The 21,113-nt window shown below is 40.9% G+C and overlaps 1 pseudogene; it reads left to right on the top strand.

Moving 5' to 3' along the window:
* The first annotated feature begins 837 nt into the window (after positions 1–837).
* LOC137840371 (piggyBac transposable element-derived protein 4-like) lies at positions 838–19,057 on the top strand (annotated as a pseudogene).
* Positions 19,058–21,113: the final 2,056 nt, after the last annotated feature.

Below are 21,113 nucleotides of genomic sequence, written 5' to 3'. Positions count from 1 at the left end.
TCTGACGTACTGTGGCCTGTCTGTGAGGTAGCTGGAGATCCAGGTCACCATGTATGGGTCCACTCCCATCCTGCCCAGTTTGTTCATTACATCTCCTGCCAACACAAGCTTCAAAAATGAGAAAAGCTTCAAAGTCAATGACAGGCAAGTGGTAAGCGTGCACAGAACAGATATACCTGTGAATTCCAGTTACCCTCAACCCAGTTACAAGAAGTTCACAGAGAGTCCTGACAAGCTATGTATATTACATAAGAAGCCACACCCACTTAAAAAGTGCAAAAGGTTCAGAGCAAAACCCATAGATGAACGTAAACCATTTAAAGACAACAGGATTGGGAGAATGTTGTGGCTCTACTCAGCATTTAGCAAAGGACTGCAAGGTGGAGATAAAGTGCACAGACTGGGGTAGCGATAGACATGTATCAGTGTTGCACCCAGGTCCACCCCCGACTCAAGTTGAAAACAATGAGGCTGAACAAAGTGATTCAAGAATTTATTAATTTTTTTTATGGCAGGGAGATACAGAAAGTAAGTGTCTCTGTTGTCTCTAAATGTACAGAAATCTGTGGTGATGGAGAAATCACACATTCATGCTCAAAAATAAGCCCTGTGCTAGTCTATCCAGACGGTAAACGAGAACAGGCAGTAAAGATGTACGCAGTACTTGACGAACAAAGTAGTCATTAGCAAAGTCGCAGTTTTTTTAGCTTTTTAACATAAAGTCACACTCAGACATGTAGAAGCTCAGAACCTGCTCAGGACTGTAATTTTGGCAGAACTGCAATTAACTTTGTTATTGAGTCAGTGGATGGCAGCGTTAAACTCCCACTCCCAAACATGATCGAATGCGACATGATTCCTGATGATAGGAGAGCGATCCCATCTCCACAAGTTGCCATGAAGTTCTTGCAGAAGGTAGCAGCCACAATTCCTCCAGTAGAACAGGTACCTATTCTCCTGCTCTTGGGAAGAGACATTATACAAGTGCACAATGTCAGAGAAAGAATCAATGGTCCACACAGTATGCCATATTCACAGCGTTTAGACCTGGGTTAGGTTATAGTTGGAGAAGCCTGTCTCGGGAGGACACATAAGCCCACTAATGTCAACGTCTTCAAAACCCATGTTCTTCCAAGCGGCCATGCTTCTTACCTTAGCCCATGCCGTAACGCCTTTCAAATCAAAGAGTCGAGTGATTGCAGCCACCAGCAAAATGACACACTTACACCTCAAGGGGAAAGTAAATACAGAGTGTCAAGTGGCATGGTGGTACAAGATGGTGTATAATTGGGTATCGAATTTGGCCCAGGCACATTGGCTATTCTAAAACATGTAGTAGTTCCAAAATTTCACCAGGAGATGGTGTTAAAGCTTGACATAGGGGTGACCTGATGGAAACTAACAAATCTAATAAGTTAAATTGTTAGCAATTGGGAGGACACTACCTGTTCAAACACGTAGTAACACATAATTTTGGAATATGATTTTGCTATGCCATAATTTTAAGCTGTAACATCTTGAGCAAGATCAATATATATGTTAAAGTTGTAAGAACCCATTATTATGGTTAAGTATTGTCAAGTTACAAGGTGGATAGGATGGTAAAAGATGGTGCATGAATGTGTATTGGATTTAGCCCAGACAAATTGGCCCAGATGAAATTCCAAATTTCACCAGAAACTGGTGACAAAGCTTGACATGGAAGACCTGAAGGAGGGGGCCTGAGTAAGGATTATTTAAAAGTTAGTTCTTCAAAATTAACTATTGTTAAACTGGTAAAGGGGAGTTTGTTGGTTGAACCAGTCAACCTCCATTCCCGTTCCAAATTTCACCAGACGATGATGCCAAAGTCAGATTGACCTAACATAGTAAATTAGTAGTTTAAAAAGTCATCGACTAGATTTTGACGTCAGAAACAGGATGAAGCATCCCTGAGAAAATGGTTACATCCCTGAGAACATGGTCACCTCATCTGGTTGAATCCGGTTGAGATCGCCCGAGATACAGGTGCAGTCTATTCTAGAAGCATTGTCATCTGAGGACAATATATGACATCATGGAAAAAAAAACTGGTACGTGACCAAGCTGGCATAGGACCCACGGGCTGAACTGGTATAAATGGTTCGTTCTGACAGAGCGGAGCTCTCTCTCGCCCGGTTGGCTCTCCCTGTCAGGGGTTTGCCCTTGCAGGCTACTGCCCGTGGGTCAAGAACGCCGATTAGACAAAGATAGATTTCATTCTTTCTGAGGTTAACCCAAGGTCCGTTAAGATGAATTTCTAGAGTCTTCGAATTGGATTTAGTCAAATTTTAAGCTTAAAGACAGGCTAGGAGAGGCAGACCTCGGTGCAGGAGAGAGGAGCCATTTTTAGGAAGTCGTCATCTCCCTTCTTTAGGCCAGCCTGTTCTTTTAAACAGAATTAGGATTTTTGGAACTAGGAGAACTGATCACTGTACTTTTCCACGAAACAGCATTTTAGACCTCTTGCCTCTTACCCTTTTTTACTATATTTTTGAGTTTTCAATCGAAAGAACTTCGAGACTGAATAATTTTTGCTCTATTGAGATTGGTGAGTGGAATTATTGTTGGTTGTTCGAACAATTGAGACTTGTAATTCTTTTTCTTGCTTATTCATTAAATTTTTACTTTATAATCAAGTAATTTCGATTAATGATTATTTAGATCTTTTATGCTTTAAATATCTTTTGTTTCTCTATCATAGTCATACTGTAAACCGTTCAGTTCTTTTTTAAATGAAGACAGCTTTAATCCTGATATCAAGGAGTGTCAGATTTGGTTCGAAACAGTTAACTTAAGCTCAACTAGCGTGGGTGCACACTAGTGGAAATAAACGAGTCCCCGCGGTCTTAACAATGACAGCTAAATCTATTCCGAGCGGTTAACAAAAGCCCCAAATCTTATAGGAAAGAAGAGCAGCTGAAACGGCTGCGATCAATTTGATCCCGAGTCTCGACCAAGTAATTACTCAACACCGGGGTCTTTTTGATTTTAAAGGGACTGGAGTCCGGAAATGACAGAATTAATCTAACAATAGATTGATTACTTGAACAGCAGTTAGACTCGGAACGAATCTTCTTTCCATACCGGCTTAAATAAATTCTCGTCTCCCCTACATACTGTGTTACAGCAGAGGGGCTAAAATACAGAATTTTACCCTTTAAACGGAGAGCCGGTCACTTACATTAGATAAGTGCACAATTTGACAGTATGATTATGTGTTAAGTTGATCTTTACTAGACAAGATATATATATTAATGTTGCAATGTTTTATCCAACCTGTATTTAACACTGGTGTTCTATCTATACCTGAATGTATTAAGTTGAGAGGAGACATCAAGGGTTAATAGTGAAAGAACGAGCAAAACAGGAAACAGCAGCAGAGAACAGCCATGCGCAATGGTTGCTGTTTTGAGCAAAGTTGCCAAGGCAACCAGTGGTTCACAGCTGAGAGTCAGGTGAAGATTGCGTAACCCTCACATATCAACTGAGAAATCCACTGAGACAGCATTACTAAAATATCAGCTGGAAAATCAGATGAGGTCATGCATTACTAGCATACCAGGCATTACAGACATTCCACACATTCTGATCAGGTAATGCCAGAGGAGCTGATGAGCCTATAAAAGCTTGGCTTCGGACGAGAGAATGGCTCTTCCTGGTCAGGACGATGGCCCTGTTGCTGCCCGGAGTAAAGAACGCCGCTTAGACGAAGATGGATTTTTCGTGCTTTTTGAGATTGGACCAAAATCTACTAAAATGAATTTCTGGAGTCTTCGAATTGGACTTTGTCAAATGTTAAGCTTCGAATTGGACTTTGTCAAATTTTAAGCTTAGAGGTAGGCAGAGGAGACAACTGCTTCTGGCAGAAAGGGGAAGACGGCAATGTAACGGCGTTGGCTAATCTCCTCATCAGCAGACCTTTCCTCTTTTTAACCTTCCCATTGTGTTTGGGTAACTACGGACCCGTTTTGAGTTTTAGCATGCATAAAAGTACTTCATACATTTGTTTTTTTGCGTTGAAACTTTTTGACTTTGTCAGGGACTTCCATTTAAACAAAATATATATATATATTTATTTATTTTTGACTAAATTATAAAGTGCTTTGGTGAAAAAAATTGCTTTTGTGGTATTCGGGTCATTTTGACCAGGTTAAAATTTTAGATTATAAAACAATAAAAAATGCCAAAAATGAAATCATAAATACACAATCAACCAACAGCCACTTGAGCTTCATTTAGGGGCGTTTCTCTTTGCCTTTTTGCGAGAACAAACAAAGGGAGACATGTCCAGGCGTGTCAAGCCATTTGAGTGTAGAGGTGGTGACTTCCAGAGTACACATCTCCAATTCACAGGATGCAACAATGAGGAGAAGATTGACTGCAAATGAAGCTTTGGATAACATCTTTGCTGCAAATGAGGGAGAGGACACACAGGATTTTAGAGATGGAGATGAGCAGGCCTCTGAGGACGAAGATGATGTTGAGTACCAATAGTTCCTCCTGATGTGCATGGAAGGACAGCTGCTGGAAACATCATCAAAATGACCCCAGGGGTCACGAGGTTTGCTGTGACAAGAGTAGTGACATCAAGACGTGCTTTGATCTTTTTTTGCCATTGTCACTAAAAAAGTCATAAAGACGTTGAAGGAATGAGGTCGAAATACAAAAAGTCCTGCCTCGCTACAAAAACAGATATGCTCAAACCTCATTGAATAAAGTACATAAGCAGACAAGTATATTCACATATTAAATAAATAAAAGAAACATTTGAAGCATATAATTATACGTACACACCAAATCAATAAAGAAGACATAACTAGACATTTTTGATAAGTGGTGATGAGAAAGGTTTTTATAACTTTATGATCTGATATATATATTTCTGAGGACTTTGAAATAACAAATGACTTTTGATATATTGCCTAAATAGCTTAATGACCCTTAAGGAACTGTGGAATGCATGCCTGATGTTTTTTCTCTGAATCATGGACACGGCCAGAGTCGTCTTGACCGTTCAGTACTTGTTTGTATCTTATGTTTTGACTAATGCTAGACGCCAGTTTTTGATTACTACTGAACGCTCTGCACAGAGGGAAATAGTTTGTCTAACAAAGAAAAGATACGGTTGAATGCGGTACGACAGTGTATGTCCAAGATTGGAGAAGAATGTTCACAGGAAGGTCACGTGGAGATAAAACCAGTGGGTGCCAGAAGGAGCCACCCGAGAACTCGGCCAAAGATGATCGCCAAGGCCGAGAGACGGGATGGAAGACAACAGCCCCCTCCACACACACACACACACACACCAACAGCCCCCCACCAACACACCGAATCGCCCATAACCAGCACCACTCCCATGGAAGCAGACTCTCCTTCGAACTTGCCCCACCCCGAAGACTCATCGCCCATCAATCCCAGCCCACAATGTGCTACTGAATATAAAACTGATCTAACAACCTTGGACTTTGCCTTTTCTGAATGGAGACTTTCCGCTCTTGAAGGGCCCAGCGCTGTATTGTACTTTCCTGAAAACAGAGCTTTTTGAACAAGAATTGTGATTGAACTCAACCAATCTGTCTAAGTCTAATTTCTGCTTCAGTGTCTTTGCATTTTCCTAAATCTGAAGAAATCAAACGAGCACGCAGTGAGTAAATTGGAGAACAGGTGATTGGCAAAGGCTTTTGCCGTGAGGCGCAGATAACGCGCTCCCTAAATTGTGGACAAAATCCAACAAATGGTGACCATCCGACGTGATTTCTTCAGAAGGGAAAGTGCATGCTCCACAAAGGATTCTTCGTTCTCCGCTCTTGCTCAACAGTATTGCAGTCCGATCGGCACAAAAGGTAAGGGGGAAACTTTTTTTCTCTCTCCCAGTTCAGCAATATTGTGGAGTGAAAGCGGAATACAAAAATTAATAATTTCAGCTCTGTGTTCAGGAATGGTGGTTGTATAGAAGTGTGTGTTTGTGTGGAACTTGGTAAAAGTGATTTGTGGAAAAAATTAAAAATACAAAAACAGGTGAAGGCGTCGCTGATATAGCAGTACGGATGCCGAGCGACTCCAATAGTGTGACCTTAGAACATTATAGGGCTGTCTAAGGCGAGGGACATCTGGGATGTCCGAGTCGTGGTGAATTAAGAGAAAGGTGGTGAGGACTTTGTCTGATCAGCAAAGGGCGCTCACACCGCTGGAACTTGTGGGATGCCAGTGACTAGCATATGGGCACCTGAGTGGCCTCAGTAGTAGACACTTAGGAACTTATACTGTTGCCTAAAGTCGGGGTCGATTGGATCGGCCAGGCCACCAATACGAGTCGGGGACTCGTGAAAAATTAATAAAAAATTAAAAAAAAATGGTGAAGGCATCGCTGATATAGCAGGACGGATGCCTGGCGACCTCAATAGTGCGACCTTAGAGACTTATATTGTTGTCTAGGGCGAAGGGTAACTGGGTTAACCAGGTCGCTACATAATTGTTGAAGTGTGTCTATGATGATATTGTGTGGAAAGCAGGCTTGGCTGTCAGATGGGACAGCGGCGCAGCTGAAGAAGTGAGTGATTAGTTGTGGTGCTGTTCATGGGATGGAAGTGATTTGTGGTTCATGAAGAACAATAAGTTGATTTGTATAAAATTGTTGATTTTATTTTGATTTTGCATGAGAGTTGGAGTCAGAAAAATGGCTTAACAAGACTTTGATAAAGAATGTATATTTAATTAGCATGAAGGTTATATCCCATTGTGTGGTGGGGTTAAACTGTAACCATTTTTGTTTTCAAAAGGGTGCGGCTCTAAAGTTTGGGCCAAACGGTCAGGTGGGCACAAATGCATATTTTGGACAGAGGTGGGGGGTTACATTGGTGGCGAGGCTCTCCGCACTTCAGTTGCCTCCCCCCCACCCTTGTATCAGCTGGGAAGATTGTCATGTCTATGTTGTGGGCCCGTGTGTTTGTTTATGTGCATGTTTGTCTTTGTGTATCAGTTCGTTATAAAGGATGGAATTGTGTTAAATTGGTCCACGGAAACGGTGTGCTAGACAATGGTTTATCAGATTTGCATTGTAAATGTAAAAATTAGAAATGATAGAATAATCTGAGGGTTGTGGTCAGAAACTCGTCCAACGAAGAGAGTGCCCAGCCCTCATAAAAATGTGAGAGTAAGAGAGAACACACATTGTAGAATTGGATAAAATTAAATTATGATTGCAGATTTTAAATTTAGGAGGAATTATTGATTGGTTATGACATAAGACTATACAAGGACATGTAAGGATAAGTCAAAGATTTGAATCACTTAGAGTTAAAAACAACAAATAAAAACGACATTGCAAGGGGGGCACTTTTTATCAAAAGAACACCAAGTAAAGTATCAAGTGGGCATTCGTGATTGGGATTAAATTAAGGATAAAATTAGGTCAATGATTAGAAATCAATGGTGCTCTACACAAAAAGGCTTAAATTTTAATGGGGAAATATTTGGAGTACTGTGTTGGTCTACATAGGTCATGGGCCTAGTTTATTTGGTTTTGATTGTGGTTTGGGTTTATTTTGTTTATTGTTAGGTTTTCCTTGGGTTTATTGTTAAGGTGTTCCTTGTTATTCTCTTATCCCCTGCATTGTAAATGTCTTCTTTATGCAGATAGGTTAACAGGCTAGGAATTTAGTGAGGAGATAATTGATCAATTGATGGGGGTTAATAATTGTCCAAATCCTAGTCACATGTTTTGAGGGACCACAGCATTATATTTAATTTGCAGGCCATTATTTCGTATGTGATGACAGTGTCTAGATAAGTAGACTGTTTTATCAAAAATGTGAGAGTGAAGGAGGAGGTTTGATTTGTAATCTGGCATTTGGGTGCCACTTTTAAGAGTCTGTGCAGGAGCATAGATTGTTTTTGTTTGTTTTTAAAGATATATTTAACAGTTTATCTCGGTGCAGTAAGGATATCGCAATTTTGAAAGACTTAAAATTAAAAGCAAAATTCCATTTTAATTCTGACACATGCCAGCTAACATGAGGATGGGAAATAAATAAAGGAATGAATACTAGCTCAAATGTGGCATGTGTTTTAAATTGGGCGATAAGACATTCACTTCCAAGCGCTATCCTTTAGCGCTGCTGACAATAATAACTTATGAGATGTTAAATCAAGGAGGAGTGTCATATTTGGAACACCGGCGCTGTATGACCTATAGATTGAACAATAACATTCACCGCATATACAACCATGTTGGTAGATTGTTAAATTACATTACAGTTTATTACAAAGGATTTCGGAACTTTATTTGATGATAAACACTGGAACAAGGATTTTAGCCGTGTTAATGGGTAGGGTGGATGGATTACTCAAAAAAAAAAAAAAAAAAAAAAAGCTTTTGATAAGGGCGGCTCGATAGTAAGATGATGAGTGTGCGCAACTGATAGGATACAATATGTTAATGGGAAGATTTGGGGTGTAAGGAACAAATACTACACAGGAAGATTGATAACACGAAGATCGTTTTGTGAAATTTGTGTCCCAGTGTGTTCTGCCCTAGAGCATGGCACAAGTCCTGAACTGAGTCCTTGTACTCTACTGGCTGCCTCAAAATCAACAGAGGACTGTCCCTGGTCATGAGACACCTTTGACCTTTGGGAGAACACCAGGAACTATTATCATGCTTGAAGGGGGGCAAGCACAGCTCTTCACAGGACAAGAACCATATAGTTGGTGGAATACACACAGTTGCAGATCAAAAAGAAAATGGACTGAAAGAACAAAGACAAGATGGACGCATTTGAGAATGGCGGACGGTCCAGCCCTGAATCATCATCATGAGAATCTAAGAGGAGAGGCTGCTAAAGACTTGCACGAGTCACATGAAGTCAAACTGGACACATTGCTAAAGACTGCTGAAGCATTACAAAGTTGGTGGAGTGTGGGACAAAAGGGATGGAAGTGTGTTTGGGTGCTGGGGCAGACATAACTGAGGAGTTTTGATAAAAGAGGGAATAATAAGGCTGCTTATTGACACTGAAACGGGGATAAAAAACAAAATACATAGATATGGAAAGTGAAGATGCACTGACAAATTATACGACAGCGTGATCAGAAACTTTGTAAAGTGGACATTGATCAATAGAAATTAAATCATTTGAATCATAAATTTTTATATGTAACTTAGCATTTCGAAGACATAATTAATCTAACTGAAATAATGAAATTTTATAATTGGACCAGTGAAAATTTGGATTCGGGCAACAGAAGGCTGAAGTGCTAAACTTAATTGACCTTTATCAAAACAACAGAATTTAATTACACATCCACTGCGACTGATTTATAGGATGCATATTTCAGCTTGAAGGGGTGAGGGGCCATAAGAAAGTTGGAATTCTGGATAGTCAGCAAAATAGTAATACAGTAGGGCTTTAAATAACCAATACAATGACATGACCCTTGTGACAATTGATTTAAATGGCAATTTATGATAGGCACTTGGGGTTAGGATTAACAATCCATCCATCCATCCATTACTGGTGCAGCTTGTCCTTACGAGGGCCACGGATGATTAACAATAATAACTAGAATTATTCATTTCTGTAGAAAATTGGGTGTGAAAGCGAAGAGGCTGAATAAAAATTCGGGGAAAGCTACAAGATTGTTTAAATTTCGAACGTGTTGAATTGGCTAGAAAATTGATAAAAATATAAAAAGAATTTTGTAAAATTGGGCGTGAATTTTAAAGTTGAAAATTTGAAATTTTCCACAAGTGAGAAGTTTTGGAATAGGTAGGCATAAGATGAACAGTTAAAAAATTGAAATGCGTTGAGTCAGTGAAAAAAAAAAAAAAGAAAAAAGGAAAACTAGAAGAAATTCGAAGGGAAAAAATAAAATTCTACCGCAATGTTGGAAGTGAGGATGTGAAATTTGAATTTGAATCTAGGAGGTTAAAAGTGTAATGGAATAAAGCAGATGAATTATGTGGAAGTAGTTAAGATAAAAATAAAATAAAAGGAAGAAGAATGCAGAAGAAGTTGATTAATAATAAAGTCAAGGCAATTCAAATTTATTTATATAGCCCACAAGCAAGTCTCAAAGGGCTCCGAATGTACAAAAATTGCCAATTTAAAATACAAGAACAATAAGTGTGAGGGCCACAATGATGATCATGACAGCAAAAATATTTCTAATTGGTTTTGATAGGTACAAAGGGGGAACATGGAAGAAGGTTTTCAAAATTTTTTATATAGCGTGACTCAATTATCAAGAGTAAGTATTTTTTTTAATTCTAAGAATTGGCATCAACAAAAAATGAGAACGATAATCCAAGGTTATAGTGTAAGTGGCAGGAGTATCATTTTTCAGTATCATTATTTCTTAGGAGGGTCAGTAATGCTTGTGAGAAGATGAATGAAGGAACAAGGTAACAGTAAAAGGGAGTGCTCTAAAAATTTTTGGTTCTTTGCCAGAGGTAGTTATTTGGAGGGATGAATTTAAACTGAAAGCAAAATGGAACTGTTTAGTGGAAGAAATATGGGAAGGTGGAAATATTGAAGTTACAGCTCAACACAAAGTGTCAAATAGTCTGTGTGAGATGTGAGCAAACTAAATGGGGAGTTAAATCATGTTCCAGTATTATGCATATTGGCAAACGATGTGAGGACAGGAGACCAGAATATTAGATATTAATTTTGGATTTAAAATAAAAAAGGGAAATTTTAATTGAGGAGAAAATTTTGCGTAGGGAGTGTTCTTTTTACAATTTAATATTGTATGTTTTATGTGTGTGTTGTGGGATGACAGTTTGTCTGTAATGCTGTATGAATGTCAAGTCTGTACTTGGGATGGGGTTTGTGTATTGTGAATGGTTAACATGATTCAAGGTTGGGGTGATGTGATCACAGCAGAGGATAACATTCCTCTCACCTGAAAAATATAGAGATACTACAGATTTGAAAAAGCAAGATTGATCAGGGCTCATTTTGGACTAAATATGGGTTTAGGATTACTCTGGGGCACCATTGACAACAAAAGACTTCAATGGAGAAGGCCCATTTCAAGATTGTGACCAGACATGACTATACCAGCATTGACAGTCAAGACTCTGAGCCAAGACAGTGTATGACAACAACTCTGGACTTACCTGACAGTGTGACGAAATGTATGTGACGGAATTTGTGATGACTTGCTTTGTTTTGATGTTTTACCTAATTGTATTGCAGCCTCTAACAGCAACCCAGGGAGCAGATTGTGCTTTATTTGTTAAACTTGCTTTACTTTGCAGGTTGTCAACTGCAGTCTTGGAGAATTTTGTGTCATGTCTGTGAACATGCATTAACAACTAACCCCTTACTTTTCATAATGAGTCTGTAAATGTGATCGGTTTCATGACAGGCTCGGCAGGCTCCAATTTTCTATTTCATGCGTTTGACATGCGCCCGTGTGTGGATTATTATTTTTATCATTATGAATTTTATTTTTTGGTATTATGGATGTTTATTGTACGGAGAGCTGCATGCACAGCTACAGGTGGGTGGTGGCTTTTGTTCATACAGCCATGTGAGATGCTGCCAGTCGAGTTTCAGGGACTGAGAATTGGTGATTCCAGGCTAGGATGGCATCTGGAGGTACACCGAAGTCCAGCTGGCGATGGGTATGTCACCATGGACATTGTTATTTTTACTTTATAACCATTGTGACACATTTTTTAGAATGTGTCAAAAGGGGGAGGTAGAAGAAAAAATAATAAATAAAACAAAGGGGGGAATTGTGAGATTTTAAGTGTTTTCAGATTTGATGGTTTTTAAGTCTTCAACATGCTGGACAGAGGAGAAGAAGCAGCTCGGCAGAAATGAAGTGAATGGGAGACAACATCATGAGATGGAGCCAAAGCCTGGTAACAAGTGTGAAGAGTTTCAAAATAGCTTATAATAAACTGTAGACCTTCACAAGATAGGATCAAATAGGTGGGAGAGTATTAAATGTAAAAAATTACAACAATAACATACAGACTCCAAACAAATTGGGAACAGGTGTATTATGAACGTGGCGGCTCGGTGGCGCACTGGGTAGCACGTCCGCCTCACAGTTAGGAGGGTGCGGGTTCGATTCCACCTTCGGCCCTCCCTGTGTGGAGTTTGCATGTTCTCCCCGGGCCCGCGTGGGTTTTCTCCGGGCACTCCGGTTTCCTCCCACATTCCAAAAACATGCTTGGTAGGCCGATTGATCACTCCAAATTGTCCCTAGGTGTGAGTGTGAGTGCGATTGGTTGTCTGTCTCTGTGTGCCCTGCGATTGGCTGGCAACCAGTTCAGGGTGTCCCGCGCCTACTGCCCGATGACGGCTGGGATAGGCTCCAGCACGCCCGCGACCCCCGTGGGGACTAAGCGGTTCAGAAAATGGATGGATGGATGGATGGATTATGAACGTTAAAGTTTGAATAACACATCATTCACGTGATTCATTTGCAGGATAAACAATGGAAGGGATTGATAAACTGAACAAATTTAAGATGATTGCGGAAGTATTATGTCGGAAACAAATAGATTCGACAAGTTTTTTCCCTATAAAATGGTGCCGTTTGGGTTTGAAGTACATAGTCGCTTCAAAGGAGGAAAAGCATGATTTAAGATACGTGATTGATCAATGAGAAGGCTATCCCTTGTACCAGGGGGATCAAACTCATTTGTTCACGGGCCGCAGTGTAGTCATAGCTTCTTTCGGAGGAACGGTATGACTGTCCTACCCAAATAAATGTGTGAGCACCTCACATTATATAGAGTAAAAGCTACAAAACAAACTGGCAAGTAACTTGCTTTCAAATCAGACAAATAAAAACTGGTCTAATATTTAAAAATCAAATATTATTAAAAGTAAAGACAATTTGCAATTCGAGTAATGACACGTGAATAAAAAGCACAATTTGTCTTCGCGGGCTGCATAAAATCATGTGGCGGGCTGTATCTGGCCCCCAGGCCTTGAGTTTGACACCTATGCCTTATACAAAGGTAAAGTAGGATTAGAATTTGATAAAACAGATATGGACATCATCATATTCCATTAGAGTTCAAATTGCTTGCAATACAATTACACATTAGTTAACACCTGTGTGATTGATTGATTGATTGATTGTTTGTTTGATTGATTGATTGATTGATTGAGTGGTTGATTGATTGGTTGATTGATTGATTGGTTGGTTTATTGATTGATTGAGTGATTCATTGAGTGACTGACTGAAGGGCTGAGTGACCGAATGGGCAATCGTTTGATGTCTGTCTGTCTATATGTATGTACTATATATGTATGTATGTATGTATTTCGTTATTTGTTTATGTATTTCTCTTGCACATTTTCTTTCTTATCTTCCACTTCTTTCGGCTGCTCCTGTTAGGGGCCGCGACTGCTGAGCGATCGTTTCCATATCTTTCTGTACCACCAACCATCTGCATGTCCTATCTTTGTCTCTGCCACACTCTCCATTATTTTGGCCAGTAGATTTCCAAGCCTCGCTTCTAACATTCTTTCCGATAACTTCATGCTTTGCTTAATCAACATAACAACACCTCTGTAGCTACTACAGTTCTGCGCATCGCCGTGGTCTGAAATAAGGAATAGAAGTCAACACCTTTCCGGGGAACTTCTCGCTTTTTAAAAATCTCCCCTGCCATCTCTCCTTGATAGTTCCATGCTGTCACTGGAATGTCGTCTAGGCCAATTGCCTTTCCACTCTCCATCTTTTACAAATGTCTGGGTATGAATTTTATCTATATTTATTTTTCTCACTCATTGGCGGCTCCACAGAGGGACGTGGTGTGCCAACAGAGGGACCCTGGTGGCATCAACGATTTTGGTGACCTCAGTAAAACTGAGGTCAACAGAGGGAGTGAAGGAATGAGGTCGAAATACAAAAAGTCCTGCCTCGCTACAAAAACAGATATGCTCAAACCTCATTGAATAAAGTACATAAGCAGACAAGTATATTCACATATTAAATAAATAAAAGAAACATTTGAAGCATATAATTATACGTACACACCAAATCAATAAAGAAGACATAACTAGACATTTTTGATAAGTGGTGATGAGAAAGGTTTTTATAACTTTATGATCTGATATATATATTTCTGAGGACTTTGAAATAACAAATGACTTTTGATATATTGCCTAAATAGCTTAATGACCCTTAAGGAACTGTGGAATGCATGCCTGATGTTTTTTCTCTGAATCATGGACACGGCCAGAGTCGTCTTGACCGTTCAGTACTTGATTGTATCTTATGTTTTGACTAATGCTAGACGCCAGTTTTTGATTACTACTGAACGCTCTGCACAGAGGGAAATAGTTTGTCTAACAAAGAAAAGATACGGTTGAATGCGGTACGACAGTGTATGTCCAAGATTGGAGAAGAATGTTCACAGGAAGGTCACGTGGAGATAAAACCAGTGGGTGCCAGAAGGAGCCACCCGAGAACTCGGCCAAAGATGATCGCCAAGGCCGAGAGACGGGATGGAAGACAACAGCCCCCTCCACACACACACACACACACACCAACAGCCCCCCACCAACACACCGAATCGCCCATAACCAGCACCACTCCCATGGAAGCAGACTCTCCTTCGAACTTGCCCCACCCCGAAGACCATCAATCCCAGCCCACAATGTGCTACTGAATATAAAACTGATCTAACAACCTTGGACTTTGCCTTTTCTGAATGGAGACTTTCCGCTCTTGAAGGGCCCAGCGCTGTATTGTACTTTCCTGAAAACAGAGCTTTTTGAACAAGAATTGTGATTGAACTCAACCAATCTGTCTAAGTCTAATTTCTGCTTCAGTGTCTTTGCATTTTCCTAAATCTGAAGAAATCAAACGAGCACGCAGTGAGTAAATTGGAGAACAGGTGATTGGCAAAGGCTTTTGCCGTGAGGCGCAGATAACGCGCTCCCTAAATTGTGGACAAAATCCAACAACGTGCTTTGATCTTTTTTTGCCATTGTCACTAAAAAAAGTCATAATTGCTATGACAAACCTTGAGGGGAAAAAAGTCTATGGCAACACGTGGAAAGACATTGATGAGACGTTCCTGGATGCCAACATTGGTGTTCTCCTCCTTGCTGGAGTTTACAGATGCAGCAATGAGGCAACTGAGAGTCTCTGGGATATATCAACGGGCAGAAATATTTTCCGGGCAACAATGTCTCTTCAGACCTTTCACATGGTCTCAAGAGTCCTCAGATTTGAAAATCGAGACACCAGAGCAAAATCTGACAGACTTGCTCCCATCAGGGATGTTTGGGAGAGATGGGTGCAACTCCTTCCACTGATGTTCAACTCAGGGCCAGAGGTGACAGTGGATGAACGTCTCCCTTTCCGAGGAAAATGCCCATTCCGGCAAAACATGCCCAGCAAGCCAGGCAAATATGGCATAAAAATCTGGGCAGCCTGTGATGCTAAAACAAGCTATGCGTGGAACCTACAGATTTACACAGGCAAATCTGCACGCGGCATCCCTGAAAAAAAACAAGGAAAACGTGTAGTCCTTGATTTGACTACTGGACTGCAGGGTCACAACATCACTTGTGACATTTTTTTTACCAGCTATGACCTTGGACAAGAACTTCTCAGGAGGAAACTCACCATGGTGGGCACAGTAAAAAAAAAAATAAACCTGAGCTGCCCACTGAAACATTGCTGGTCAAGGACCGGGCTCCAATTTCCTCCAATTTTGTTTTCACAGATACCACCACTGTTGTTTCATATTGTCCAAAAAAACAACGGAATGTGATACTGATGTCCACTCTTCACAAAGATGCTGCTGTGTCATCAGGAAGAGACAAAAAGCCCATCATCATCCTGGACTACAACAAAAACAAAGGAGGAGCAACAGCCACAATGCCAGTGAGACCACCTTGCTCATAAAGAAAGAGGTGTCAGGTCTGCCCTAGCTGTATGGACAGAAAAACCTACATAGTGTGCTTCACCTGCAAGAAATACATCTGCAGAGAACACACTAAAAGTGTCACTTTTTGCAACACATGCATCTAAACACACACAAGCACGCGCGCGCACACACACACACAAACACACACACACACACGCACACGCACACACACACACACACACACACACACACACACACACACACACACACACACACACACACACACACACACAGGCATGTTCTTTGCACATAGTATTTATAGAACAAGTACTTGATTTCTTTTGGTGTGATTTTCTCGATTGGTTGTTGTTTATTTGACCTTGCAAATCTTTGTTTTATTGTATTTTTTTATTATTTATGACTGTTCTGTTTTTCATATTGTTTAATATTGTGTTAAAGTTCTATTGTGTAGAAAAAAAAGACTTGTTTTTGCCCTTTCCTTGAAGTAAATATATACGGGTCCAAAATGACCGGAAACACCATAGATGTTACTATATTTGATAATATTAAAATGTTTTTTTTTTTTTGTTGTTGAACATTTAAGACATGTATTTTAATATCTCTCAGTTACACAGGTAAAAGAACAACTGATTATTTTGTTGCCTTCTTCTCTTAAGGTTCATTTGACCACTTTTTGGACATTGAAAATGAGGGGTATGCTGTTAAAACAAAGGCCCAGGCGGCCTTTTATTAAAACCAATATTTTCATGGATAAGGGAGCCCAACCATCTAAACAAGAGTTAAAAAAAACATTGGATGATAAAAGATTGTTTTTAGGGTATTTTATGGCTGATTTAATATGGTCCAAAATGACCCGCTAACACCACAGATGGCAGCAGAAAGCTAACAGAATGTGAAGGTTAAACAGAATTCGGATTTTGGAACAAAGGAGAGCCTATCACTCGACTTGTTCAACCAAATAGGATTTTAGACCTTTTGTCTCCTCTTTTGTTCTGAGTTTGGTGATTGGAATTATTGTTGTTTGTTCGACTTGTAATTCTTTTTCTTGCTCATTCATTAAATTTCTTCTTAATCCTTAATTCGGTTATCGATTATGTCATATTAACTATGTTGAGCATGGTTTTACATGCAGTAATTAAAACTTTAAATTTTCCTTATTTCCCTATCATAGTCATTCTTTAAATCTGTTCAATTCTTTTTAAAGTGAAGACAGCTTTAATCCTTAACATCAGGTATTGTCAGATCTGGTTCGAATAAGTTATCTTAAACTCAGCTGGGGTGAGTGTGCGCTAGTGTAAATCAACGAATCCCTGAGGTCTCAACAAAGACATCTAAAAATATCCGAGATTTAACAAAAGCCACAAATCACAGAAGGGAGCCACCAGTAGGGTGCGGTCATTCTGACGACGTGTCTCGACCTTAGTTACTCGGCATGCGAGCATCATTTGACTTCAACGGGATAAAGAGATTAGATCGATTCTTTCAGAATTAACTTAATAAAGGTGGTTAGCAACTCGGACGAGTCTCTTCACCCCCGGCTTATTTAACCCTTTAATGGGAAGCCGGTCGCTTAAATATAATAAGTGCAGATTTGACAAGAGGCATCGATCAACTAGGACAAACAGTTTTTGAGAGAATGAGAGATGATGACAAACCAGCGATGTCAGTAGAGGACAAATACTTTGTTGACATTATGGAAAAGGAAGTGTATTAAAACGAATGCAACAGCTGGGTAGCGGTGTTACCATTTCGCTCAACCCAGGCCACGGCTTCCAAATAACAAGGAGCAAGCTCTCCAACACCTCCTCGCCTAGCTGTTTACACATGCTGGATAGCTGAATACCTACATGTTTAGTATAGTAAAACAGTAGAGCCCTCACCTGTGAAGAAGACAGAACGCCAGCTGATAGTATAAAAAATCAGCTTTGCCGTCAAGATGACACCACTAACCCAGGCACACCAAGCCGTCACGCCATCTGCCCAGAAGTGTCCCCCGCTTTATAAGCCATGAATTCTACAACTGAAACACCACATTCTCCTGGTAAGACTGAACCGGACGGGGAATGGGAGGTGAGATCAGCGATATCGGCATCAGGCTCTGTCCGTTCAACATCGCAACACGGATCAACACGCAGCTCTCGTAAGAGCACAGTGCTAGCAACTTTTAAAGCCAAAGCCAAGGCAGCAAGAACCAAAGCAGCCTTTTCGGAAAGGGAAATGGCACTGAAATTTCAAAAGGCTGAATCAGAATTACGACCTGCCAAAGCAGAAGCAGAATTGGAGGTGTTGCAGTGTTGAAAATAAATGGAGGCTGCAACAGCCAAAGCGGCAGTTCTTCAACCCGAATTAGAAGGTGACTACAGCGTTGGGGAACCATGGTCAAAAATGAATCAAGGCCACCAGCTTCCACCAGCACATCTTCCAATGCAGCCAGCCAGGATACCGTCCGCCATGCATCCAGTGACACGGTCTGCTATGTATCCAGTTACACAGTCCGCCATGCATCCAGTGACACTGTCCGCCATGCATCCAGTGACACCGTCCGCCATGCATCCAGTGACACCGTCCACATGCATCCAGTGACATCATCCGCCATGCATCCAGTGACACCGTCTGCCATGCATCCAGGGACACCGTCCGCCATGCATCCAGTGACGTCATCCGCCATGCATCCAGTGACACCATCTGCCATGCATCCAGGGATATCGTCCGCCATGCATCCAGGGACACCATCTGCCATGCATCCAGGGATATCGTCCGCCATGCATCCAGTGACACCGTCCGCCATGCATCTTGTGACACAGTCCGCCATGCATCCAATGACACCGTCCGCCATGCATCCTGTGACGCTGTCCACCCTGCATCCAATAACATCGCCTGCACAACCGCACACCAACACAGTCCCTGGGACCAACACCAGCGCCAAGACGACACAGCCAGGACTACAGCCACGTCAACCACCCATGGCACCTGCAAGTATGTACCACATGCCACTCCGACCCTGCGCCCAATCATGGTAGGGAGAAGAATATGGACTGCCCACTCCTGCCCTATACCCTGCCTTACCTCACCACCCGCCTGTCCAAGATGGACACAGCTCCCCGATGGCTGACCTCGCAAGGTTCATCGCTAGAAACCAGATTGTCTCCACAGAACTGACAAAAGTTTGATGATAAGGCAGAGAACTACTGGGCATGGAAAGCCTCATTCTGCAATGCCAATATACAGGACTGTCTCAGAAAATTTGAATATTGTGATAAAGTTCTTCATTTTCTGAAATGCAATTAAAAAAAAAGTCATACATTCTGGACTCATTACAAATCAACTGAAATATTGCAAGCCTTTTATTATTTTAATATTGCTGATTATGGCTTACAGCTTAAGAAAACCCAAAAATACGATCTCAAAATACTAGGATATTTCCTCAGACCAAGTAAAAAAAAAAATAATATTTATAACAGCAAAACAAAATCAAACATTTGAAAATGTCCCTTAATAGACTCAGTACTTGGTTGGGAATCCTTTTGCACGGATTACTGCATCAATGTGGCGTGGCATATAGGCAATCAGCCTGTGGCATTGCTGAGGTGTTATGGATGCCCAGGATTTAATTTTTTTTAATTCAACCTTTATTTCCCCAGGCAAACAATTAAGAACTGCGGCCTGACCCAAAGAACAATGGCTCTTTGAGGAGGGTGGGGGACGGAGTGCTAAAAAATAAATAAATACTTAAAACAAGGTTATATAAATACATACACAATCAAAAATAAAGAACAACAACCAAGAAGGATAAAACTATACAATATAACAACATATTTAAACTAACAGCTGCAAGAGTCGGTTAAAACTTATTGCAATTTTTGTTTGAAAACTGTAAATGATGTGATGACAGTGAATTTAAGGGTATTTTGCATAGTATTCCAATCATAAGCTGCAGAGAAATGGAAGGAGTTTCGACCAAAAACTGTACGTACTTTGGGTATGGTGAATTTAATAAGATTACTGGACCTTAGATTGAGGGAACAATGATGACGGTGCAGGAGGGAGGAGAGATAGGGAGGTGACATCCCGAGTATGGATTTGTAAATGAGGTGAAACCAATGGTGAAGTTGTCGGGTGTGGAGTGATGTCCAATCAATTAATTTATACAAATCACAGTGGTGAGTAGAGAAGTGCGCACCTGTGGCGAAGCGGATAGCGGAGTGGTGAAGAGGGTCCAGTTTATTGAGAGTGAAGTGGGATGCCATCCTATAGATGATGTCGCCATAATCAAAAATGGGCAGGATGGACATTTTGACAAGAGAGTGTCTAGCTGCACGGGTGAAGGAGGCCTTATTACGATAGAGGAAGCTAAACCGAGATTTAACTTTTGACTGTAGGTGTTTTATGTGGATAGTGAAGGAGAGGGACGAGTCCAACCATAAACCAAGATATTTGTAACAATTTACAAACTCAAGTTCAGTGCCATCTGCACAAAATACTTTAGGGGTATTGTTGGGAGCACGAGACCGGTCAGGAAAATTGGCAGGCCAATCGAGGACAGTAATGCCATGGTCAGTACACCATTTACTGGTGATTTTAGCACTGTGAGCAGGTGCCAGATCATGGTGGAAAGTGAAATCATCATCTCCATAGAACTTTTCAGCAGACGGCATGTAGTGCTCTAAAATCTCTTGGTACACAGCTGCATTTACTCTAAACTTGATGAAACATAGTGGACCAACACCAGCAGCTGACATGGCTCCCCAAACCATGTCGGGGAAAGATTTGGCCGAGTCTAACCGCCCCTAAGATATCAATTCAGACAGGATTAATTTATTCTTTTTAGGACGCCAATCCTTTTAAAGTCACTCTGAAACCGGTGCAGAGTAACCACTTGAGGCCCGGAATCAAGATGACCGCGCCCTTTTTACCAGCGGCTCCTTTTCCATTTTTGATTTGAAGCATTTGTTATCGCTCGGATAAATGTATCTGTCTTTGGTAAGACCAAAGGGATTCGTTGATTTGCTAGAGCGCACTCGCCCTAGCTGAGCTCAAGATAACTACTGTTGGATTTTGTCCACAATTTAGGGAGCGCGCTATCTGCGCCTCACGGCAAAAGCCATTGCCAATCACCTGTTATCCAATTTACTCACTGCGTGCTTGTTTGATTTCTTCAGATTTAGGAAAATGCTAAGACACTGAAGCAGAAATTAGACTTACACAGGTTGGTTGA

The sequence above is a fragment of the Syngnathus scovelli genome, chromosome 6, assembly GCF_024217435.2.
Source record: "Syngnathus scovelli strain Florida chromosome 6, RoL_Ssco_1.2, whole genome shotgun sequence".
NCBI classification, from domain to species: Eukaryota; Metazoa; Chordata; class Actinopteri; order Syngnathiformes; family Syngnathidae; genus Syngnathus; species Syngnathus scovelli.
Note: the sequence above shows the minus strand (reverse complement) of the source record. Positions and strands in the feature narration are given on the sequence as shown.